The sequence below is a fragment of the Corvus hawaiiensis genome, chromosome 3, assembly GCF_020740725.1.
Source record: "Corvus hawaiiensis isolate bCorHaw1 chromosome 3, bCorHaw1.pri.cur, whole genome shotgun sequence".
Taxonomy (NCBI): Eukaryota; Metazoa; Chordata; class Aves; order Passeriformes; family Corvidae; genus Corvus; species Corvus hawaiiensis.
This window is the reverse complement of record NC_063215.1, coordinates 118,430,780-118,455,141: the sequence shown is the minus strand read 5'-3', so window position 1 is coordinate 118,455,141 and position 24,362 is coordinate 118,430,780. Positions and strand designations below refer to the sequence as shown.

At 44.9% G+C, this 24,362-nt stretch overlaps 1 long non-coding RNA gene across 1 annotated transcript; it reads right to left on the bottom strand.

Moving 5' to 3' along the window:
- Positions 1-505: 505 nt before the first annotated feature.
- LOC125322695 lies at positions 506-15,640 on the bottom strand. Its single transcript, XR_007202161.1, has 3 exons — positions 15,582-15,640; positions 1,992-2,175; positions 506-624 (listed from the first exon to the last, which is right to left on the bottom strand). It is a non-coding gene; the product is annotated as an uncharacterized LOC125322695 (long non-coding RNA).
- Positions 15,641-24,362: the final 8,722 nt, after the last annotated feature.

Here is a 24,362-nt window from a genome sequence, read left to right as displayed (position 1 = left end):
ATCCAACACGAAACTTCCCTCTCCAAAGCGCAGCCAGGCAGTGAGAAGCAAATGCTTTAATGGCCAAGTTGAAAAAGCCCTGAAAGTCTGGGTTTCTAATGAAAATACTGACAGAGCCTTAACCACCCGGCAGCATGAGCAGGCGCCACCATAATGACCATTTAAGCCCTCTTTTCTGAGAAAGGCTTGGCCCAGCAGCACAGGAGGAGTAAACAGGGCTGGTAACTTAATGACCTTTGAGCATTAGCAGATGGCCTTTTTACGAGCACAGATTAGTAGAACATGGGAGTTTTTAATGGCTACTAACAGGTGCCAAGGCTGCTTTTCCCTTCTCTACCTACCCACAGCCAGTAAAGCACCAATCTGCTCCCGTGCCATCCTTTATTCGTCTTTCCACCCCAGCATCTTGGATGACACAGCAACATATGTCCTGCGCCATCCTGGCAAAGCTGTAGGTTAGCCAAAAACACGAGCACCTCACCTTTGGGTGATGGCATTATCAGCTAAGTCCTCATCACAAGATCACTTCTGAGGTACAGCCAGTTCAATGGGGATAGTCAAAACAGTTGCCCCTTCTTTCTGGTTCAAGAGAGATGTGGGAAACCTCAGCAGCGAGTTCCAGAGCTGTTTGAAAGCAAGAGGGAGTCTAAGCAAAGCCAGGGCAGGGGATTCTTTTATTTACAGCATCATGGTGCTCACCTATGACATCCCCAGCTCTGCCCCATTAAAGACACCCTGGTATCTTTATGAGCTGGGGCCACAGTAAATGCTCCATTCATGTCTCTGCAAATATTCCCTCACCCAGCCTTATCCTGGCCCAGGAACAACTCAGAAGCACACCAGGACTCAAGGCAATTACCAAATTGGCTCCTCTGCATTTATCTCTGTGGGTGGGTAGAGGAAAGCCCTCACAATTAATCTCAGATGCTGCCTGATTAGACACAACTCAGGGGTTATGATCCTCTCGGAGCCGAGGGGCCTGCTCAGAGTCTGGAGCTGCAGTGAGCCAGCTGAGGCAGCTCCTGCCCTCACCTCAGGTATGGGGAATCACACACAAGTGCAGGTCAGTGGCTACTGAGTGGGAAACTGAGGAAATGTAGGGAAAAAACAGCAAGAGCATGGCTGGGGAGCAGATTATGGCATCCTTCAGCCTCCATTCTTTGGGCTTCCCAATCTTGGCCTCTCTTCTCTCAGCTCCCATTACTGGCCTCCAAATCTCTTAGCCTCCACTCTCTTGGCCTCCCACTCTCAGCCTCCACTCTCTTGAGAGATGCCATATGCCAGTGTCTTATTTTTCCGTAGAAAAAGATAACACGGTGCAAACTCCAGATTTTGTAATGTGTGGTGGCAGTGCCAATCTTGCAACTGTCAGGTTGGAATCCCTTATTAGAAGGAACATATTATGGCTGGGATTTGAGGCAAAACACCAGGGAAAGAGATTGGAAAACTCAGGGAAAAAAAAATTCCATGATAAAACAATTAAAATTTGCCACGCAGAGGAATTCATCGTGTCCAGAACAGAATTCCTGGAAAGCAGCACCGTGAGAAGCTTTATGCAAAGTACTGCAAGAAAAAAGCCCCCAGCCCAGACAGCATGAGGCAGTGAAATTGGGAGTCTGCAGAAAACAGTGCATTAAACCATCCACTGTGGGAAATGACACAGGAGAGGGGATGTGGAGCGTGGGGAAAGGAAAATGCTGGCAGCAGCAGCAGCAACAGTGCCGGCACTGGGCCCTCCTGGCACCACTGCTGGTGCCTCTGGGTATGGGGAGACACAGCCCCCAGAGGAAAAAGAAGGTCCAGCAATGGTGCACAAGTCAGTGTGGGGCTAATCCCAGTGGTATCGTGGAAAAAAAATCCAGGTACTATAAGGAAATGGAAAAGCTAAAGATGGAAGCTCCCAACAGAGCAGGGCTGAAGGAGCCGATGCAGGCCTCATCCTGTCATACAGGTGTTTACATAGACAGGAAATAAGAGAACATTTCCATTACCTAACAGAGAGGTGCACTCGGAAGCTGGGCTAATGCCCAGTGTGTTGGATATATCCACAGGGTCCCTTTCCTTCCCGCTCATGATTCCCTTTGGGAGCTCTCTTGCAGTGCCATTGGGATTGTACAGCGTTTCACGAGAAAATGCAATTTCTTGTTGAGACACAGGGTCTGCTTCTGGCTGAACCTGAAGGAAAGAGGGATAAAAAAACAGAATCAGAGCTTCAAAAAACTTTGGGAAGAGTATTGCTGTGCAAAAGCTAAATGAAACATGAATTAAAGGTAAGAGAAGGATGTGCTAAAAGGCCTGATGGTCTGGTGACATCAAATTTCAGAACAAACAGGAGTAACTTACAGAGATGCCAGATCTGGCAGGAGTTACTGATGTCTACAGACCTCCCCAATGAGAGAATTAAGCCAAACTCTTGAAACTGCATTGTCTAAAGAGAGACCTGGGCTTTACGTGACAGATATGGGGATCCTCACCCTGCAACCAAGCAGGCAAGCTCAGTTGTAAGCCCACAAAGGGGCATGGGGTAGCACGCTGCTGAGCCCTGAACTCACACAGCCCTGCAGAGCCCTGGTAAATGCATTACAGGGGAGGACCCAGCCTTTCATCAGCCTCCAGCAGGAAAAGGGAGAAAGTCCTCTGAAGTGGGTGTTCTTCCTAGGAGCATTGGGCCAGAGGCGGAACACGGTGAGGCAGCTGAGTGTGCGGACAAGACACAACCAGAACTCATTAACTCACCGCTGTGGTGCTGGTGGTGCCTCCAGGGAGACCACACAGCAGCACAGAAAACCCTGGAGACTAATTGAACGTGGTTAATTATTAGGTAGTTTAAGACATATTTGAATTTCTTTATTGTGTTCATGTTGTTTGTTGCAGTTATTTTTGGCTGGGGAAATGGTACCTTGCAGGAACTTTGGAAAGAGCCATTTGGAAGGGACTCGTGTCCCTCGGGGCTGGGGTGACACGTGGCTAAGCTACCTCAGTCCCCTCCCAAGTCCCTCCAGTGCCCGCCAGCATCAGATGGCAACCTGCCCCAGTACATGCTCTTGTAAAAGGACACCGCAAAGCAAACACCTTGACTGGCAGGAGGCAGGTTTCTGCTGCAATCCACAACATTTGAAAAATAATTTGTTCCGTCAGTGAAAGCCAGCAGTGGGGTCACAACCCTCCCAAATACCACGATATAACCATGGACTTGGAGGTCTAGGCTTTAGCCGGCCTAAGACTTTATGAGCTGGAAATCTGCTCAGAAACTTCACCTTCGTAAAGGTGGATCAATTTACGTCCCTGCATCAAGGGCTGGCTAATGCTGTGGGTTTCTGTGCATGAGCTGAAGAGCGAGGCCGGCCTAGTGCAATGGCATAACCAGTGCAACCACATCAAAGGCAGTGGAGAGACGCTCTCTTCAGTGGAGGGTGCACTCATGTGACTGCTCTTTGCCGGAGATCATGAGATTATATGAACGCTGAAATTTAAAGCGAAATCGGGTGTGAATTAAGTCGGTTGAGGTGAAGGGAAATGCGTGCGGGAGTCTCTGCAAAGCCAACACACAGAAAAGTTTTGTTCCAAACTATGTCGAGTCTTTAAGCCATTTCTGCTGAGTGTTCAACCCACATTTCAGCTCGCCTGGCTCAAGCTCTGAACACTGAAACCCAAGGATCTGCTCTGCAGAGAATTAATTCCTGGCAGCCAAATTCAAGTCTCCAGACACAGGGGATATTACTCCCAGGGACAAATTTGGCCACTGGCATCCGTATTCAGCCCTGGATGAGCAGGAATGACTTCCTCGACTTGTAGAGCTGATTTGCGCCAGCTCCGAATTTGGCCCTGTGTCTTTCTCTTTGTTCCGTGTATAGTTAAATAGACAAGATGGAAAAACCATGACTAATTAGACTGTTAAATTAAACTGCTTTAAATTTATTTTATGTGATGCATAAAGTTCATAAAAAGAGGTATCCAGAGTAGTATCAGTGACCTTTCTCTAGGAGCTGCAGTCCACCCGGATGCTTTTTTGAACCAATTGGCTGAAAACTCCTGGATTTCTTAACACCTTTTATTCCCTCTCTGCCACTTTCAAACCTGAAGGATTTATTTTTATCAGTCCCTCACCCACATAATGACTTTAAAATTCCTTAGGTTCATACCTTAAAATATAGCTGGGAATTAGAAGTAATGCCAATTAACAAGTCAAGGCTCAAAGGCACTGATGGAGTTAGCTTGCACTTCTCCCTGGAAAACTGTCATAAGTATATATAAGGATCTGCACACCTCAGGATTTCTGTTCGGAGAACTCTGTTGGAAAGCACCTTTTCCATGGAATTTGCAGCCCCTCCACCACTGTGGTGTCTATAGACTAGACAGCCCTGAGCCAACAGGGGTAGTGGTGACCCAGCACTGCCCCACAAGTGCCTCCCCAAGCCTGTCCTCCCCTCAGGCTCTGGACTCACAGCAGATCCCAGCGCCCCTGTTTGGACAGGCTCGGCTGGCATGTCTGTGTTTGGACCCGCAGGGCTGTCCTCACCACACCAAAAAGGCAGTTTATGTGCTCCAGGTGTCAGTTGGTTCCTGGATCTGAAAACCTGGAATTTCGAGATGGACAAAAACCCCTGATTTGATATGCAGACATTCCTCCCACTCCCATTTACCAGGCACACAGATAAAAGGCAATTTGGTTAGACCTCGTGAGCCTCTGCTCCAGGATTTGGCACATGAAGGAGGCCAGAGTTTAGTTCCCAGGTCTGTCGGTGGCTTCAGGCAAGTTATTTCACTTCCCCCAATTCAGTTTCCTCCTCAGTGGCAAAGTGGTGCCTGCAATATCAAATAATATGTTTTCCCTCTGGCCACTGCACATGCTTCGTTGTTCTGGAAAAGCTGCTTTTACCCTTCAGGATCCCTTGCAGGGTGGGGGTGGCTGCAGAGCCACATCCAGGCACCGGGGGAGAGGGGCTTGCTTGGGAAATTCAGGAAGTGAAGAAGTTTTTTCTTTTGTAACCAAGAGCTCCTTGCATCCTTTTACTGCTGCCACCAATTTTGCTGTTAAGATAACCATCCCTATTTCCCATTTTGTTGAGAGTCCTATTGGTCATTCACCTCCTAATTCCAGGTTCAATCTTTCTTCCCGTATGTTGTCACCATCCTGCGAGCCCAGAGGCCAACCCAGTCCAGGTCAAATTCTGCCTGCATGAGCTGCTGGTAGCAAAGTTTAGTCCCCTCTGAAAGAAAAAGGACGTGAAACCTCCTCGTACCCTCCAAGCCCACGAGCTGGGCAGGACAGCACCACATCCCCATGGCACTGGGATGAGGCACTTTGCCTTTCCACGCCCGAGGAAGACAAGTGCGGAGAGCAGATGGCTTTTCAGAAGCCTAGAATTGTATATTGTGGCTGTGGCATCCCCTGCTCCTGCTGATGCTGCACTTCCCTGCCTTGTGCTGCTTTATTTGGGAAGGATGCATTCTCAGCAAAGGTGTGAATATCGCTCCCCTCGCAGCTAATCCTGACACGCCAGTGGCCCACAAGCACGATGTATTGCTAAGCAACACTTGGCAAAATCCATGCCAGGTTGTGTCGGCCCCCTTTGATGTTTCACAGAAGCATTGTCATTTCCATCTCTGGCATTGTTTCCAGCATTTTGGGTGTCAGTGTTCCTGAAAACCATCACAGAAAGGATGTTTATTGAACTGTCAGAGGGTGAATGATTGACACTAGGCACAAGTACTTTTCATGTTCAGGTTTTGGCATGCCACAATTGGATTATTTCCTGATAAATGCCATCCAATTCTACCAGATGGACCACTGAGAGATATGCCAACCTGTGTGAGAAATGGAGTAGATGCTCAGTGCCACTTATTGGTAGATGTGTGCTTCTCCAGTCTATCCTTTTGTGTAGCTGCAGGGTATTTCACGGAAGCAGTGACTTTTGTGATGCTCACAATTAGAAGAGCAAGGCAATTTTCATTGTGGAGAAGGGTAGGTTTCAATGCCCAAATCTGATTTCATTCACCTCAGTGTGGAAGTGCAATACCTGTTCCTCTCCTCTTAGATTTAATGTGTTCTCTGTGACTTGAGCATTAAAGAGCCATGAATTTTGAAAGTTAGGTATTTCTCATATATAAATAATTTCAATAAACCGATCCTCTGCCTTCCCCTTCATCTTTTCCTAATGGCTCATTTGCAGATCCGAAAGCAATACGAGGATTGTGAGGCAGGTGAAACATCTAAGGCAGAATGTATTATGTGTACCATCCAAAGTTTATTAAACGGCTGAATTCATTTCATTGACACTCAGCCGGAGAGGTATCTGTGGTCTCAGGATGATGGAGGGACAAGTGGCAGCATGAGGGGACAGTGTGACCCAGGCAGGAATGTCAGCAGTGGAGAAGGTTGGGGCTGTCAAATTGCCCCTGGAGCTATGTGGGGAAGAGGGTTTAAGCAGGAAGAGCTTTTTCATGGACACTGGTGCCTGTGCTGAGCAGAGCAGAGAAGGCAGGAACCATCCCACACACCCTCACACAGGCACTGGGTGAGGAATTGTCACGGGGAACAGGAGCTTTGCTTGCTGGCTTTCAAGAGGGAGGGGAGTTGTCTTTTTCTATTTGTTAGAGGTGATGCAGGAGGAAATCCCTAATTCTGCAGAATGGAAAGTTGGATGTCTGTGAAAACACAATTTTTCTGTCTGAACTGACCCACTAGAGAGACAAAAGAAACGTGAAGTTATCTATTCCTGTAGTCCTCAGCACTTTAATATATACATAAAAAGCAGGGCCTTTGTACTACACCTAATGAGCAGAAGTGAATAATGTGGTATAATTAGCTTCCCTTTCTCAGCCTGCTCTCTCCGATATCTCAACACACTTCTGACAACAGCATGGTACAAGTGGTGACTGGTGCCTACATCTCAGATTTACCATTACTTCATTGTTCTGTGCTAACACATTTTTCATCTCTGCCATTATGAGGGCCTCTCTCTGCCGCTCTTATTTCTCCATTTCAGCCGTGGGCTCAGTCCCTGCCAGCTAAAATGAAACACAGCTCAGGCAGAGACTTCGGGGAGCAGCGGCTGTTATTGCACTGTCCCCTCTCCAGAGACCTGCGGTCAAACCCTTGGGTGCACACATGCAAACAGCACCCCTCAAAAACCTGTCTGACTGGCAGCCCAGCCCTGCCATCACCTAAAAATAACAAGTAGAAAAACGTACAGTCCCCCCCTCCCCCCTTTTTTTTCTTTTTTTTTCTGGATGGCCTTGATTAACTAAGGCATCGGGTTTGCAATGGTTTGTGCATCAGCCGACTTCTGTGTCTCACCAGGGCTTGGGGATCTCAGAGCTGTGAATTTCCAAAGTTCACAAAGCACTGAGAAAAAGAAACTTATACAAAATAACCTCCTACTATTCCAGAGGAAAATGCAGAATAATAGCCTTTTTTGTTTTGCTGTCCTTACAAAAGGGAGCTGAGAGGCAAACCGATGATGCAGGACTTGCAAAAACCAGAGAGATCAAAAAATCCTGCTCCCAAAACAACCCCCTGTAAAATTATGTTACTGGGGTTACTTCCAAGAAAGTGACTACAATTTTGATTGGAAGATTTGTTAGTAAGCTTACAAATCAATTCAAAACCAACCCTGTTTAAAAACCTGTTATGCAGAGATGCAGTAAAATGAAATGCACGCAGGTAATACTGCTGGTCTTGAGAACTTCAAAATTTCCTCAAAGTAATAACTTTAATTCAGTTCTTTCTGGCATAAACTTTTTCATCCCATTATGTCAAAAACTGTATTATCCATCCATTTGTCTGTCAGAACGATTCCCCCTGGGCCCATATACCACTGGTTCTTCTATTCTAAACCTCCCCATTACATCCTGCTATCAAGAGTCACAATTTTCAGCGAAAGTCTCTTGTGACTTTTGACAATGTTTTACAGTGAACTAGACCAGGAAGCTCAGAGTTAAAGGAAATCTTCCATTCTGGCAATGAATATGTAATAGGCATTACACTGTGCAGTATACCAAAAATGTAAGGTTCATTAAGTCTTTCAAAGGCAAGAACTTCCATGTAGCTTTGAATGAACCTGTCTCTGCAATGGCATTAGCAAATGATATTTTGGGGCAGGAGATATTAATACTACACATTAAGGAACAAATTTGTTTAAATGCTATATAGCTCTGCGTGGATGCAGATGATCCAAGAATAAATAAAAAGTGAATAGTCGTCCAACTTTATATGTAAATTGTCTTTGGCTTATATACATAAGAATGCTCTTTGCTACTAAATTCCTTCATATTAACAAGCAGGAATGTAACTAATATATAAAATAAAGTCATTCTCTTTAATGAGAATGCTAAATATTTTAAAGAAATGCACAGCTATGAAATATTGTCAAGGGCATTTTTATACTTAAGTTTAAGAACACTTATGACTTAACTGTTGAATAATTTAACACATTCAGCCTTGAAGTACTATTTATGTATGTTTTTTAATGTTCATACTTATGTAGGCTTTTCTTTGCTCAGGATTTAGGACCTTTGATTTCTGTTTATAAAATTTACATCTTTAATCTCCCAGCTCTGTGCATTTCCCCATTTGACTCCTGCAACAATATAGGCAAAAAATGCTGAGAGGAAAAAAGGAGCTAAAAGCCTCGTGCAGCTTGGAACAGGGACTGTGTGGATTTTAGCAAACATAAGGACAGATTTTAAGGAAATGAGCTCCAAGTAGAAAACCTCGACAAACATGAGCCACCTGTACAACTCAAACGGAGGATTTGCAAATGGGTTTATGAGCTTTCTCTGAGAGGCAAAGAAAGCCCCATGAAGGGCCCTGGCATGTCGTGGGAACCCTGAGTTATCCCACACAGCTCCTTCCACGGAGCCCTGTGCCCGGCCACACGTTTTCTGGGGAACAGGGAAGGAATTCCCCACACAGCACCTGGGTGGGTGGTGGGACACAACTGAGGCTGGGGGAAATGCTACCCCAGCACTCCTGACCCCTCAAGGGTCCCTGGGGTCTGCCGGGCACAGACCCACCACCACGTGCGCTGGGGCAGGGGCGGTGATCCTGAGAGCACTCGGCTTCAAGGCTGACCTACCTCCACACCCGAAATGTTCAGGGTCAGTCGACAGAGCAGCACAGAAAAAAGTTTTGCTGAGTGATGGAACAGAAGCTGAATTCTCCCCACGATTGTGATATTGCATGAAATTTGCTCTGGGATAAATAAAAACATCGACCGAAACTGTTTACAGCATGTCTTGTCACCTTTCATTACGGTCTTTCGCAACACGCTGATGTTTCGTGACACAGCAGATGTAACTTGACATGTCACACACTGAGCAGCAACTTTCAGGAATTTCTGAGACATGTTTCTTTCAAAAGCAGTGTCTCGACCAGACAGTTGGTCCACGAGTGCATTTAAAACTGAGGCTAGAAGAGCCGGGCTGAGATGCGACGAGCATCGCACGCAGAATATTTGGTCTGACTTTTGCTCTGTATTTTATGTGCTACAAGCCATAGGCAGGGAGATGGACAGATCATCCAGCACGATGGATGAGCTGCTGCCAAGCTGATGTTACTGTATAACTATGGGCCCCTCAGTACCCATTCTGCCTCTGATAGTCATCACTTGCCAGTGTCCAAATGGATTATATATATCTGGCATGTTTATGGTATAAAGGAAGATGAATCTGAATATCTGCAAACCTTGGGCTCACAGGATGATGCATTTGGAAGGGAAAACAAGTTTTTCAAGGGCAAAAAAAAGTTAGCAGGGTTTTATCAAAGGGAATTAACCTAACACCTCCTCGCATCAGGCTGCACTACCACACATTGAGAGATCACTTACCCGGGGAGGCAGAAGGAGAGAGTGAGGATTAAGAGCAAGAACCGCCACATACTTTAGCACAGGGATGTCTTTCTAGCTGGAAATTCTATGTGGTGGTCACTGGCACACTGAGCTGAGCAATTTCTTTAGTGCTGATGTTTATTCAGAGAAGCAAATCAGCAGAAATAATCCCAGGGACCTGGTTCTATGAGGCTCATCAAGCTGGATCATGGCTGAGCAGGAGACCCTCAAGGCAGGAGAAATAGGGACCCTGGCCTGCCCTGCAAGAGACACCCTGCTGGATCAAACCACTGAGCAAAAGCTGGGCCACATCAGCCTTCCCTAGTGAATGCTCTAGGAAGTGGCTGCTTTCTAGGTCATGGGCACTATTTTCTCAGGAGAGGCAAGACAGAGAAGCATGGAAGACTAGAAGAACTGTGAGATACAGAACGATGTAGGATTAAGACAAGAAAACTACTCCCTTGCTGCAGTGGACCAGATCCTCCAGCAGCAGCGATGGGCTCTGAGCACTGAGCCCATTTGCACTGACTCAGCATCGCTGCAATGTAAGTACCACCCCCACTGGGGTCTTTAACGCTGCAGCGCTGTCAGCACGGGCTTTGCATCCCAGGGAGGAGATACCTAATTTGCTCAGAATAACTGCTTGCACTCCCTCTGCCTCCGCCTTCCAACAGACCTGAACAAGGGGGCAATTTGGTTCCACAAATGCAGCCTTAAATTAAAATATGTAAATAAAAGAGAGAACTGGAGAGTGAAAACACTCATCATCTTCCCGAAACTAAGCGACTCGACGTATGTCCTTGGGATATCGGCAAAGGGACCCAGGAATCTCAACAAGAAGTCAAAGTTTACAACAGGAATTCAAGACAAAATGAATGTTGCAGCTGTAATACACAAACGCACAACCTTGCCAAGCCTCGCTCCCTTACAAAACACCTAAACCTCTGCATCTCATAGCTTCAAGGACCTCTTTTCCAAGAGTGCCTCCTGTAAAGCTTTATTTCCTTTTGAAGTCTGCTTTCTACTTTACTCTATTTTTTTGCTAGGAATATATTTAGGTAGGAACTGGCCTTTACATCCACAGGCAGCCGTGGCTATCAGTCAATCTATCAGCAAACTGCTCATGAAGTTCACTAGACAAAGGGTTAGTGCAGCTAGTACCACAATAATGTAGAAACAGAAATATTACAAAGTAAAGGCTTATAAAATAATAAAAATTCTACTTAGCTCAGATACCTCCCAGTGCCTTTGGCAAAATACCTTAAGCATTCCACATAAGGCGGGCATTGTCTTTATAAGATGGCACCTCATAAAATGGTATTAAATATCACCAACGGGGCTTCATATTTCATCCAGCAGGGTTTAGGCCAGACATGTTCTATATCACACATTATTAGAATGACATCTGCTTTGCAAGTTGTGTACCCAGGAGCATACCTTGATAACTCATTTCAGCACTCATTCTCGAGGCTTCTGTGGCTTCGTAATACCTAATATGTTTAACTCATTTTGAACAGAAGTCTAAAGCCTGTCGTGGCCCTCTGGCCAAAACTGTAGCTGTCAGGCAACGGAGCCAGCTATCAAACATTACTCATTTATCATTAGTGGTGATGCAGCTGTACAGAGAAATGTACCCACTGAAGTGAAGGGCTGTCAATTGTTCCCTGTATAATACTCCTCTCCTCAACAGGGCATTTCGCCATGGAGGTACAGCTAGAGCACTCTGCTACTTCCCCATAGCAGGGAATTTATAGTCGCAAGGAAATGGGGAACGCATTTTCCTTTAAATGGGTCTGCCACGAGATGAATAAAGCAGTCATCAATGGGATCTATAAGCAGAGAGGGGTGGTGCACTGTTTATAAACATCACACAGAGGTGTGTATCCACACCAGCGCCTGTGCCTGTGTGCACATACACACACGGGGTGTTTAGAAAGAAACTCTCTGGATCTGCACTGGTATTTAAAAACTGGCACACGATCAGTACCAAAGGCTCTGCTTCCTCTTTGCTCGCCATTTCCATAAGAAGACTGGAATGTGCAATTTAGGCTTCAAATTTCCATGTCTATTCTGCTTGCAAAACTCCAACACACGCTACCTTGAACTTCACTATCCTCAACTCTGCTCCCTAGGGAGGAAAACAGCCAGATTAAATCTATATGAGAGATCTCCTGACTGCAGACACTACTGCCTTTATTCACAAAGGCAAAGCACAGCAATGGTCTGGGAAAGCACCACAGTTAAGATACTATCTCCAGGCACCTTTGAACCACTGCTGCATGCAAATATTTGTACACATGCATTATGAAGAGAGTGTGGCACAAGTCCCTGAATTTTGATTTGTCTCTATACAAGTGAGATACAGAGGAGCGAGGCAGGCTCTGGTGGCGAAGAGCAAAGCTCTGGCTCCCATATCTTCCTTTCCACTATCTCAGTGGGGTTTCTCCTCTGGAGACCACCAAGGCCAAAGGGAATCTGCTCCTTGCTTTCAAGGCAGTCACACAACTATAAAAATGTCAAAAAGGGGTACTTCAAATCAGGAATCCAAATCCATCCCTAGCAACTGGAATATAAGTGTTGCTCCCATATAAAATTCTGACCTTGGTCCACCTGTGCCCAAGTTTCTGGAAAATGGAGATGATCTGTGCCTAGAAAATGGTTTCAGCTCTTAAAGTGAGGAGCAACCACAACCATGATGTGACTTTGAGCAGACATTACGCAAAACCTCAATTTTATACCCGAATTTCCAGCCATCCTGGATTCACCCCAAACAAGTTTGCTGAAAAATCCTGTAAACTTTCTCCAAAGAGCTTCAAGAAAGCCTTTTGTCAAACATGGTCCAACTAAGAGACTGTGGCGAAACCATGGTCAGAAGGACTTTTGTTCCCCCTTTTGCCCTTGTACAAAGTATCCATGAATTCTGCCATAGATAATGCCACCTTGTCAACAAAACAGCAATTGAACAATTTTACATGTATTATTACATATTTCTGGTACACTTGCACTGTGGCAATACAAACCCAGTGACAAAAACACAGCTGTGCTTCAGTTCTGTCCCAAGTTTAAACACAGTTGCTCGCACCGACACGGTTCTCATCCATAACAAGACAAGTAACAGGGAAAGGGAGGAAAAATGCAGCCCTGAAAATCGCAAGTGTGGAACTGCTCCTGGGGAAAAGCTCCCCTCCACCAGAATGAGCCAGGAGTGGACACAGGTAAACTTGGAGGTGCCTGGGGCAGCTATCTCTTGAAGGCATGCCACTGAAAGGGAAGTCCCATAGCCTACTTTGTGCGTGCTGAGGATCTTTTTCCTCCTCTTCCCCACTTCTGAACACCACTTACACCCAGTGGTGTAAGGACTACGCTCCCTCTATCCCTTCTGCTCTGACCACTGAGCCAGGAGGCTTTGCATTACTTCAGAAACACAAGGACATTTTGTGCCAGCTGAAAATGAACGCAGTAGGGAGGAAGACAATGAATGACAAAGCTCTCCTGGCAGATGTGGGCTATAAAAAGAGATCATGATGTGGTGAAACGAGTCTAACCAAAGGGGTTTGCCAGAAACATGGTGAAACAGGCTTCAAGTGTGGAAATGACACCACCAAATTCAGAAAAGAGAAAACCAAACAGCCTGAAGCTTAAGCAAGCAAGCAGCAACTTGGGGCACAGTGGAATACCGAGGAAAGTGGAAATAGCGACTTCTGTTTGTGATTTTCCTCCTCTACAGCCCATGGTCTCCCAGGGAAAGGACCTGGCCCCTCACTGGCAGGGTGCAGAGCTGAAGAGAGGCCAGTGGCACCTGCTCCTGGCAAGCTGGGCTGCAGCTCACCACGTTCCACAGAGCAGGACCATGGCTGCCAGGCTCCCTCTCTGACCTGATCTGATCTTATCTGCACTTCCAGGTGCCTCTGGAGCCCAATGCTCTCTTATTACCATCAGTCTGCCATAACAAACTTGGATACATTTGCGTTCATTCCTTAGCCTCCTTATTTAATGTAGGAATGGGCAGAGGAGCACTGCAAGGATGTGCGAATGGCGGTTTCATTAGCCACATTTTATTTCTAAACCAGCAAAACTCAGCCTTTGAAGGGGGCCCCTCCTTTCTTTTTTTTTTTTTTTTGCCAAACCCTGGACAGAAGCCATCTTTCCGAGTCAGAATGGATGTACATGACAGTGTAAAATCCCACGAGCCTCTCCTCAAAACAGCCACAGGGATTTGCAAACAAGTCACAGAAAAACCCTCTTCACCCATTCCCCCAGGGCTAGGCAAGCTCCCTCTGAAACACTCCCAGCTGCTTTGTGCTCAGTGAGTAGCAAGGCCTGAGCACAGGCTTTAAAATAGTGTTACAACTAGACCAGGCAAGGAAATTATTGACTTTTCAAATATTCTTTCTGTATTATTACATGTTAAGAGAAATGATGGGTTTGGTTATGACTATCAAGTTAAGCAGGGGCTGGAGAAGCAAGTTGTCAGCTTTCCTCATAGGAAACAGCCACGGCTGAGCTCTGCGTGTTAGATATGCCAGGACAGGGAAGAGCTTAATTCAAACTGCTCTGGGTGACTAAGATGAACTTGATCTTATCATTGCACCATGACTTTTGTGGGTTACTTTATCTTCCACAGGAGACTCACCCTTCCTATTGCTGCTCTATCTCCTTGTAACACCTTTACACCCTGTTTCCTAAGTGAGGTGTCTTCCTCTCTTTAGACTGAGCTCACAATCACCTGCTCCCATTCTCAGCTGTACCACTTTGCTCCATGAGGTCTCCTCAAAATCCCTGCAACACTGCTTTGGGCAGAGATGCTGGGAAACCAGCAGCAATGATGGGTTGGGAGCTGGCAGCCTCAGGGACCGGCCAGGAAGTGGCAGAGCAGGGGGGCAGCAGGAGGGCTGGGCACCACACTGTGCCCCCACTGCCCCAGCTGTGCAGAAACCACCTCGTGCCCCGAGTTTCTGTGGGAACCCTGCTGGCTGCTGAGAGGGGTCAGTGTTCATTTCAAACATGCCTCAGTGCACCGTGGTTTCCCACAGCTCCTCGAGGTCTGCGCTGTGATACAGTTGGTGAGTCATGCACAGATTAGTCATGGAGGGGATTTATTCTCGTCTGCAGAAAGTCCGGCATGAGTAAAGACAATGTAAGTTTGGCAGCGGCTTGTTTCGGTTCTGGCCGGTGCCAAAGCTGAGCTGTGTCTCATCCCCAGGTGTGTGGCTCAGGCTGGTGAGGCAGACAGGACCACACATCCTTTTTAATGCCTTTCTGCCCACACCAAAACTCTGAGTCAATGCAGGCACTACAGAATGGGACCAGCTCATCTCACAAGCTCCTCTTCAGGCTAACGACACTTCCACTGATTATTGACCTTCACCAGGGCCAAGCTACCAGGAAAGGCTCCAAGCCCTCCAAGTCTCCCACCAAAGCTTACCAGTCACTTGGATGAGATCTTGGCTTCATTGAAGCTGGGAGCAAAACACTCATGCAAGCCTAGCATTTTACTCCTCAGTGATCAAATGATGCAGGAATCTAATTTTCCTGTATATCTTCCAGTCCCAGAGCACCAATTCCCTAAACAACTCCTGGAGATTTTTTTAACTGTAAAAACTGCTTTTTTTTCATTTCTCAGGGACAATAAGATATCCATCAATAACAACACATTTCTGACCAGGAAGCTGTCTGGCATGTTGCTGCCACAATGTTAAGTTCCAGGTAATTTTTCCTGGATGAGTTTACACAGTGAGTGTAAAATCGTACCTGCTGACTGTGGCAGGAGTCACGGGTCTGCGGGACGCTCCTTCAGAACTTGGGCTTCTGAAACGAGAAAATGTTTTCATTCATATTTTAAAATTCCATTCATTAACAGGTGTATAAGGTTTGACTTCTTCAAAGTATGCTGCAGACACAGCCTAATAAATCTCCATGACACCTCACTGCATCTCCATTTTATAGATGTGGTGATTCGAATATATCCAAGTGAAATGACTTGCCCAAGGCTAATGAAGGAATCAATGTCAGAGACAGGATTAAAAGTAGAAAAATTCCCGGCCCCCAGTCTCATAACCTAACTGTGGTCTGCATTTCACTCATATGAAAACAGAAAAGGGAAACACATCTATTTTGAATATTGTGAAAAGTAGTTCAGAGCAGATGGGCAGCCTGATGTTTTAAAATTGCTTTACTTTGTCATAAAATATCAATAATACACAGGATGTGGTTCTTGTCCAAGAGTATACCAAGGTGTGAACAGCACAATATGTGTCACTGGTAGCTTTCAGAGCAGCTGAGATGGCACTATAGAATAAAATAAGGACAGTCTTTGAGATGTCTCTCCTGCCCTGTTCCTTAAAACAGATTTCTTCCCATGTGCTGCAGCTGGTAAAAGCAGCTTTGAAGCTGATGAATACCTGTTGGGTAATGAATCTGTAGCGAGACACTTATTGTCACATCTCAGAGGCAGAACAAGAGGTCTGTAATGCCCATCGCTCAAAATTTTGGGTGGCTCTAGCCACCTCTTTCTTAGATGCTAACACAGAGCAAGGCAGCATCTTCTCTGTCACCAGAACGTAACGGGAAGACAATGCACCTGTCTAGCTGTGTAGAAGAATAATTTAAAAGGGGGGAAAAAAAAAGGAAGCTACACTTGTGTCATTAAATATTGATGAGTAAGATTCATTGACTGAGTGAGAGACAGTAGGATATGGCTTGAAATAAAACCCCATGAGGGCCACACCCCCTAGTATGCCCAGGGCCATCCCTTTAAAGGTAGGACAATTATAATTAATTGAGCAATCTGACAGAAAGCATACATCCATACACTGGAGCAGAAAGTGACACTGTGCACGGAGCCATCATGGACACTTGAAGGGTTAATACTGGTTCACTAGACCAAGGACAGTAAATTCTGCCTGTGGCTACCACCAGTCTATTGTATTATTATTGCAGGCCTTAGAAACAGCTTTTAATTTTAACCCTTTCCAGCCCTCTCTTCTATTTTCTCTTTATAAATAATTGGCATTGAATAAAATGGCATGAAATCTTCGTAGTTCTACCTTTCAACAATTTCTTTTCACTTTCAGCATTCAGAACACTGTGCAAAAATAAAAAAGAATCCAAAGAACCTGAACTTCCTTTACCTATAACTTTTAAGGTTCCCACAAAACTGGGGTCCTTTCATTTTGTTGCAATCAGTCCCCACTCTTTGCTGCAAGGATGAAGAATCCCATCCACCACTTACTGGAAATGGTGATGTGAGTATTCAGAGTCGTGACAAACACACAGACTGAATACAGATAGCCCTGTACCCCCTTCGGTCTTCCCGACACCTGCATTCATCCACCTGACTACGTTTTTAAGATGACGCGCTGGGAATTGTTCACGCCTGTAAGAGCTGACAAATCAAACACGCAGGAGCCATTGGCTACCTGTAATGAAGAAATCTCATTCTGGATGACAATTTCAGCAATATGCTGAGCACATCCTCAGCCTTAGACAGGCTAAAGAGAAACAACCAACGGAGAAGGGATTATATGAAGGAGTGCAGGAGACAGCAGAGGACTGACTCAGTGACCCAGGAGGTCTTTCCAATCCTATATTTCTATGTTTCTATCTGTTCATATTGAAGTTGATGGGAGACATTTCCACCGACTTCAAAGGGCTTTTATCCAGCCCCAGTTTCATTTCTTTTCAATATATAGATGCAAGAGTAATGTCACGCATGATTTTCACGAGACATGCTAATATACAATCAGTTCTGGGAGCAGCAGAATGAACCCAGGTAGATAAATTGTTCATCCCAAAATGCTAAACATGCCAAGACCTGAAAAATATATCTCCTTGTATCTGACTTGCAGACAAGCCCAGCAGTTTCACAGCTGGATTTCCAGTCATCATTAAGCCATAATCAATGATGTCAAATAAACTGTCCCGTTACCTAGTTCCACTTTTTGTGCGATACAAGGAATAAGATGAACAAACATTTTTGATCGAGGGATCAGCTCACTACAAGGCTGGTCCACGTTTCCAGCAACAGGAAGGAGCGTCCCGTCATGAAACCTGTAGCTTTCTATGGAAGGTTATTTAATGCAAATGGGTCATCACCTGTTAGAGAGATGAGCCACAAAATGCTCAGGAAAGAGGTGTAGAAGCCTAATGTTGTTGGAGACAGAAAGAAAGAATGAGACAGTAGAACGGGGTGGGTGTATAATTACACAGTGTTTTCTCTTCCTCTCTTTTTTTCACTGAGCAGGCACTCAGCCTGCTCAGCAGAGTCACTCCAATATGTTATCTAATGGCTTCGTCGCTACTTGTGAGATTCCCCATCTGTGGGCAGACTGTGCCACTGCCTCGTTCAGCTGAGCAAGAGAACATTCACTCGCTCGCTCAGATCTGGGGGGACAGGTCTTGCTCTGGAGCAACAAAAAATGAGCTGCTTCTTAGTTAGGTCTGAACCTTTGTACTTAAGTCAGCCTTTGATGAAAGCTTCCTCTGGATTTCAACGCTGCTCTTTACAGCTGGACAATCTGCTGGCTCTCTCTGGTTCCGTTTTTTTTTTTGTTCTTTACACTGGCATTGTTCTGATCTATGTGGTGGTCTCACATTTTCCTCCAGAGCTTTCTGCATCAGCCTTGTTTTCAAAGCCATATAACACAAGCAATGATTTCTAACCTGCAGTTGCTTCAGAAGGATGGATGTTCAGACATAATCAGTCCATTTTGCTATTTTTTTCACCTGTTATACAGTAGCTGCTCCTGCTGTTTGGATGCTTCTTTACTCACTCTCCTTTTCAATCTCTTTTGTCCTCATAATTTACTGTTAAACTCTAAGTGATTTATAAAACATGGAAAACTGTATTACACCCAGTTTAGCTCTGCTTAAAGCAGAGTCATTTCCTCCCGGTGGGTTCATGGTGCCTCTAATGAGGATGTTCCACAGAAGGACTCAGCCACTCAGGGGCACAGGTACAGCTACTTACTTTGACTCCTCAGATGTGGCAGGTCTTCCATGACCAGGACAGAGAAAGGACACCACACCATGAGAAAAGAGATGGCCAGGATGCTGAGATAACCCTGATGCGCATTCAGAGGTCTGAGTGCTTCGGGGCTGTATCTGGACCTCAAAACTTCATCAGGACTCACGCATAGGATCCACAAGTGGCACAGGTCTGATGGAAGCACAGTTCCCAGGTAGCCCGTATTTGAGAGCCCATCAGTTCATCCAGACCTGCAGAATCGCTCTGGTTGACGTCATGATTATCTCATCAGTGGCCACATATCACAGAGGAAAAGTTGTGGTTTGCTGTCATTTACAAGTGTCATCCTCTACAAATGGGAAGAGGAGTTCAAGAACGGCAAAGCTCAACTGATTTGAACAGTAGCCCAACGTGGCAAGATATTTTACCTGTGACTGTCACATCCAAATTTAGTAGATAGCATGCGTGCTTTTTATTTGATTTTTAGCAGGTCTCTCCACAATAAATATAAGAGCAGAATGCATAAACAAAGTGCCTGGCACTTACAGTTTATCTTGGTGACAGAAAATTTGATTGATGATAAGTTCAGAAAGTGGCAAATTTTGAACATAGGGTAAACAACCTTTCATTGCTGATTTTAATTATTTTTATTTTTTTTTAGCTTGGTTCCTCTTAGCCGTCTTTTTCCAGCGCTCCATCAGCTGCTGGGTGGGAAAAAAAAAAAAAAAAGCCTGCCCTATTTGTTCCTCATGGATTTTCACTGATCATGTTGCATATCACCAGGTTAAGAATTAAACGGAGAACTTCTGCATGTCACATTCCTTCTTCTTGTCTCTTTCCAGGACAAAGACCGTGAGACAGACCTTTCTGCTTGTAAAATGCTAATTTTTAACCTATCCTCGTTACCGCGATACCAAAAGAGTGCAGGGGTGCAGGCACACAAGCAGAATGAGGTAGCTCAGAAGAGATGCCAGTCAGAGAAGCTCCATTCATAAAGCACAGAAGGAAAAAATATTTTACAGAGGGGGAAATTAAGGCACAATCTTCTAGTGATTTGTGTCCAGGAGCTTCTAGGCGGAGCATGGACAAAGGGCAGGCGCAAGCCGGACCCCATGGCTGCTAATCTTGTGCCTTAGCAACAAGACCACTCTCCCTCTGTGCGCAGGCTCAGAGAGAAGAGGGGCAACCTTCTAGGAGGGAAATCCTTGTTGGATTAAGCACTTCACTTGCTTTCCTCTTCTCACCCCTTCCCTCCTCCAGAGCACGGAGGATGGGGAGGGGGCCAGGTGGTGAAACGGTGCCTGCCCCTCCTCATTCCCCAGCCCACCCCACATCCAGCAGGGTCCTGGGGCTCCGCTGCGGCCCCCGGATGCCCGCGCCCCTCGGCCGGGGAGGAGGGATATGATTTGTAATTGCAATATTTTCATTACTGTCTCTTAGTTCTTTGCACACTAATGTCAAGAGCTTTGTCTTTGTAGTGTTATTGGCATTTTTCATCATATTCATGAAGTGTGGGTCAATTTTCTTCAAAAGGCTCACTTCACCAACTTGCCACAAAGACAGACAGTAATAAATTCTACTAGTGCACAGCGAAGGCTTCGTAGCTGCAAGCAACAATAAAAAGCAATGAGCTGGGTGTCACTAAGTAACTCCAGTTTACACTGCATTTTCTTCTTTTATTGAAAACTCAGAATATGAATTTATTAATGAACACACAGGCCTACTCTGAAGGGGTGTGGGGGGGCCCGAGTCAATTTATTTGGTATTCACACAGTGTGTGCCTACATTGTATTGTTTCATCATTTTATGGCCAGGCACAGCTTGTTAGGCTGTGGCCCTCCAGAAAAAAGCAGGCTCATATAGCAACACCTTGACGTAGATGTACAGCTGCTTTCACTGTGGCTGTCTCACCTTTAGCCCCGTCTGTCTACTGCCGGCTTTCATTTTCCGCATTCATACATCAATAAGCTTTGCATGCTGACACCTAATTTTGCAGGCTACTTTGGTTATGGAGGCCATGTTTTGCATATCACTACCCACCCCCTTCTGACATCTACTGCCTTTAAAGAGGGAGAGAATAGAGAGAGCACGAAAGAGGGATTCTTTTCTTCTCAGCCTAATCAGAGATTTCTTTATATTTGTCAAAAGCAGATCTGCCAAATCAACTTTAATTGATTCTTCCACAGTTCTCATGTATGATTTTTGAAGGACTGGGCTTGTGTTCCAAGACATAGTGTTGTGTTTCAAACAAATATGAGGTTTCTACAGTAAATCAAATTTGGATGCCAATTAGTTAGCATTTTCCATTCCAATTAAATTTGAGACCTTTCTGATTTTGAAAGACTTGTGTGTCTATGCCTGTGTGCATGTACTGATGTGTGTGTGCCTATCTCTATCTATTTTGGAGAGGCAGAAAGATATATACGTATAAAATATTTAATGTGCTCTCAGTGGTCTAATAAGCAGGGAGGGGTTAGAGCCACCCATTTAAATACACATTTTGGAGGATTTTTATTTTTTTTACCTTGTTTATTTCACAAGGGCTTACCAGCCCATTCTAACCTGTTATGTGACACCACAAAGGTTTTTACTTTCTCAGTCAGGTGGCTAATGTCGTTATATCGTTGACAACTCATAAAATGTTATAATCTAATAGGGCCTTCCCTCCCCACACACACATAGTGAAAGCTCATTGTAGCAAAGAAAGGATTAGGGGCAAAAAGGAAGATTAATGTGTAAAAGAATGGAAGAAGGCTGAGTCCAGATAGAATACTGTAGCTTAAAAACAAATACAATTTGTATATTAAAATGTGTCTTGATCTTCCTAGATTTACTCTAAATAAACCCAGCATACAATACAGGGGATTTCCTACTGGATATTGAATATTTCAAGCAAAGTCTATTTATTTGGGTTGAATCAATTTTTAAATGAATTTCTTCTTTTATGACTAAAAATCAGTTTTTAGGCAGACTCAGAATACAGAGACTAAGACTGAATCCCACACTACCAGGATGGGAAGGAAACAAAAGCTTGCTTAGGTTAGGTGGAACTCTCATGTACAATCACAGCCAACCATCAAACTATCCCAGACAATATTTGTGCTATGGACGAAGAATCTTCCCAGTACCCATGCCTCTGATTGCCACACAAGGGACAAATCTCTCACCAATAAGTTTTACCCTCTTGGGTCCCCAAAAGGACCTCAGGCCAGCCAGCCAGCCCAGCTCCAGCAGACATCAGGACCAGGCAGATCCATTCCCATTCGTTTCCAAGAACTCAAAACCGCAGCAGGGAGGAATTCACCCTCAGCAAAATTCGGGTGGGAACAAGCACACGCCTGCATTTCTTTGGGAAAGAGATTAATTAGTTTCTTCCTCTTATAAAACATAAATAAAGGAACAAAGACCTGAGCTTGAGAAGGTGAGAAAATCCAGGCACACTTGGCCAGCAGGGAAAAGTAATAATCTTCGGGTAGTTTGGCGCTAGAACGGCGTGTTTTGTATTTTCTCCTACTACACACAACTACTGGCCTACACCAGCAAAAGCAGTAAAATGAGGAATTATGACGGCTATTGAATACCATTCACATATTCACAGTGTCGCATCCGATGTCAATTAGCGAGCCTGTTTCCATAATTGTTATACAAGGGGAAAATCTACAGTGTTAAACAGCTCTTGAGTTCACGTTTCTGGATGGGCTTTGTTTGGTGGAGTGTTTAGCGCACATAAAATAAAATCCATGGGAAATCTGCCTGGCACGAGACCTTTGACGGATTTGTGTTGGGAGAGTTTTATATTCGGTCTAATATGTGTGGTTTAGGTTAAATTTTTCAAGCCAGCTTCTCTTTCTACCTGGGCAAAACCAAGCCTTTTGGGTGGGGAAGCTGCAGATTTGCTGAGATTTTGATTGGACTGAATGGGCAGGTTGAGGAGGAAAATCGCAGAGGAATATGCAAACATTTTGCAACTCTCAAACCAAAAATGTCTCCAGCCTTTCATATAAAATCTTTTGGACTCTGATATTTAGTTGCCAGCTTGAATAAAAACAAAAGGATTCAATGTTGAAATGGAACTGATGTTGAACGTCAAACTGGCCTTATAAAAGTTTGGGGTTTTTTAACTCTTTTTTTTAATAAAAAGTCTAAAATTTAATGTTTAGTTCAGCTGATGATCAATTTTTCTTCTACATTTCAAGATCTGCAATAACCAACCAAATCCTCTATTTATCTCCCATTGTGCTGACTTCTGTAAAAAATGTGGCCCTTCAAGCTACAAAATGATAGAGGAAAATCAGACAATACAGAATAAAGTCTATAAAATCATGAACAGTATAGGGAAAGCAAACAGCAAAGAATTAGTCATTATTTCTCACAGCATAAGAACCAGGGCGCACCCAATTATGAGGCAGCAGGGTTAAAATAGCCCATAAGAAACATTTTTACAAAGAATAACTAAATTATGCAACTTAGTGCACAGCAGGTAGCACAGACCAGGAATATAAATGGATTGTAAACACGATTAGACAAATTTACAGGAGAGTTCCACAGAGGACTGCCAAGCATGATGATCCTGCATGGCCTGTGGGTTGTGAAGTCCCTAACACCCTACCTGGATAGGGCTTGGCAGGGGAGAGGTCCCTGTCCATGTACCTCCATCCTGACAACATGATGGTGACGCCGGGAGCCGTAACGTCACCCTCACAGTGTGAATTGCTCATGGAATGTCCTCCTCTGCCTGGAGATGCTAAAGAAGCGGCCAAAGGAAGGCTCCTGGTCTGAGTTTGGAACCTCCAAACCCTAAGGGAATTACTGCACTGCCAAGTGCATGCTGAGCCCTTGATCCAGACCACACGTGCAGCAAAAACAATGGCCCTGATGAGCGATTATGTGCCTTTGTCTGGAAAGCCTCCTACCAAGGTGCACTCGTGTGTCTGGTGTGCAACAGGGCTGTAGATTAAGCTCTTTGTGTGTTTGTCACTTTTAGGGGTATTTAATTGCATGGTAAGTAGAAAAAGGGAAAATTAAAAGAGGGCCACAGGCTGGTTTGATGATGGTGGCAAGAAGTGCCCCATTTAGCAATAGGAACACGCACAGGGAATCAAGATGGACACATAAACGTGGCTGATGTGAGCTGTCTTTAACTGCTGGCAAAGACCAGAGCAGAAGTTTTCAACCATTTCTTGATTTATGGACCCTTACACTTCCAACGGGGAGGTGATCACCTGTAACAGTGAATTAAAGCCTCCTGACAATAGGGTTTTTTTCTACTGCCTTTCAGGCACACTTTAGGGAGGTAGATCAGAGACCCTCTGGGACATCCAGCCCCATTGGAAACTTACTGGCATAGGAATGAGCAAAGGGACAGGGATAGGCAGTGTCCAAGCCTGGGGGTTAAATTTGCCATCCCATCGCCATTTCCTGTCTAACTGTGGTAAAAGAATAATTTTTAAAAGCCTTCATTTTCCTTCATAGTTTTAAGGCTAAAAAGGACCATTAGATCATTTGTTCTGACCTTTTACATCTACAGGCCATCACACTTCCTCCAGTTTACGAGTACTTCCATAAAA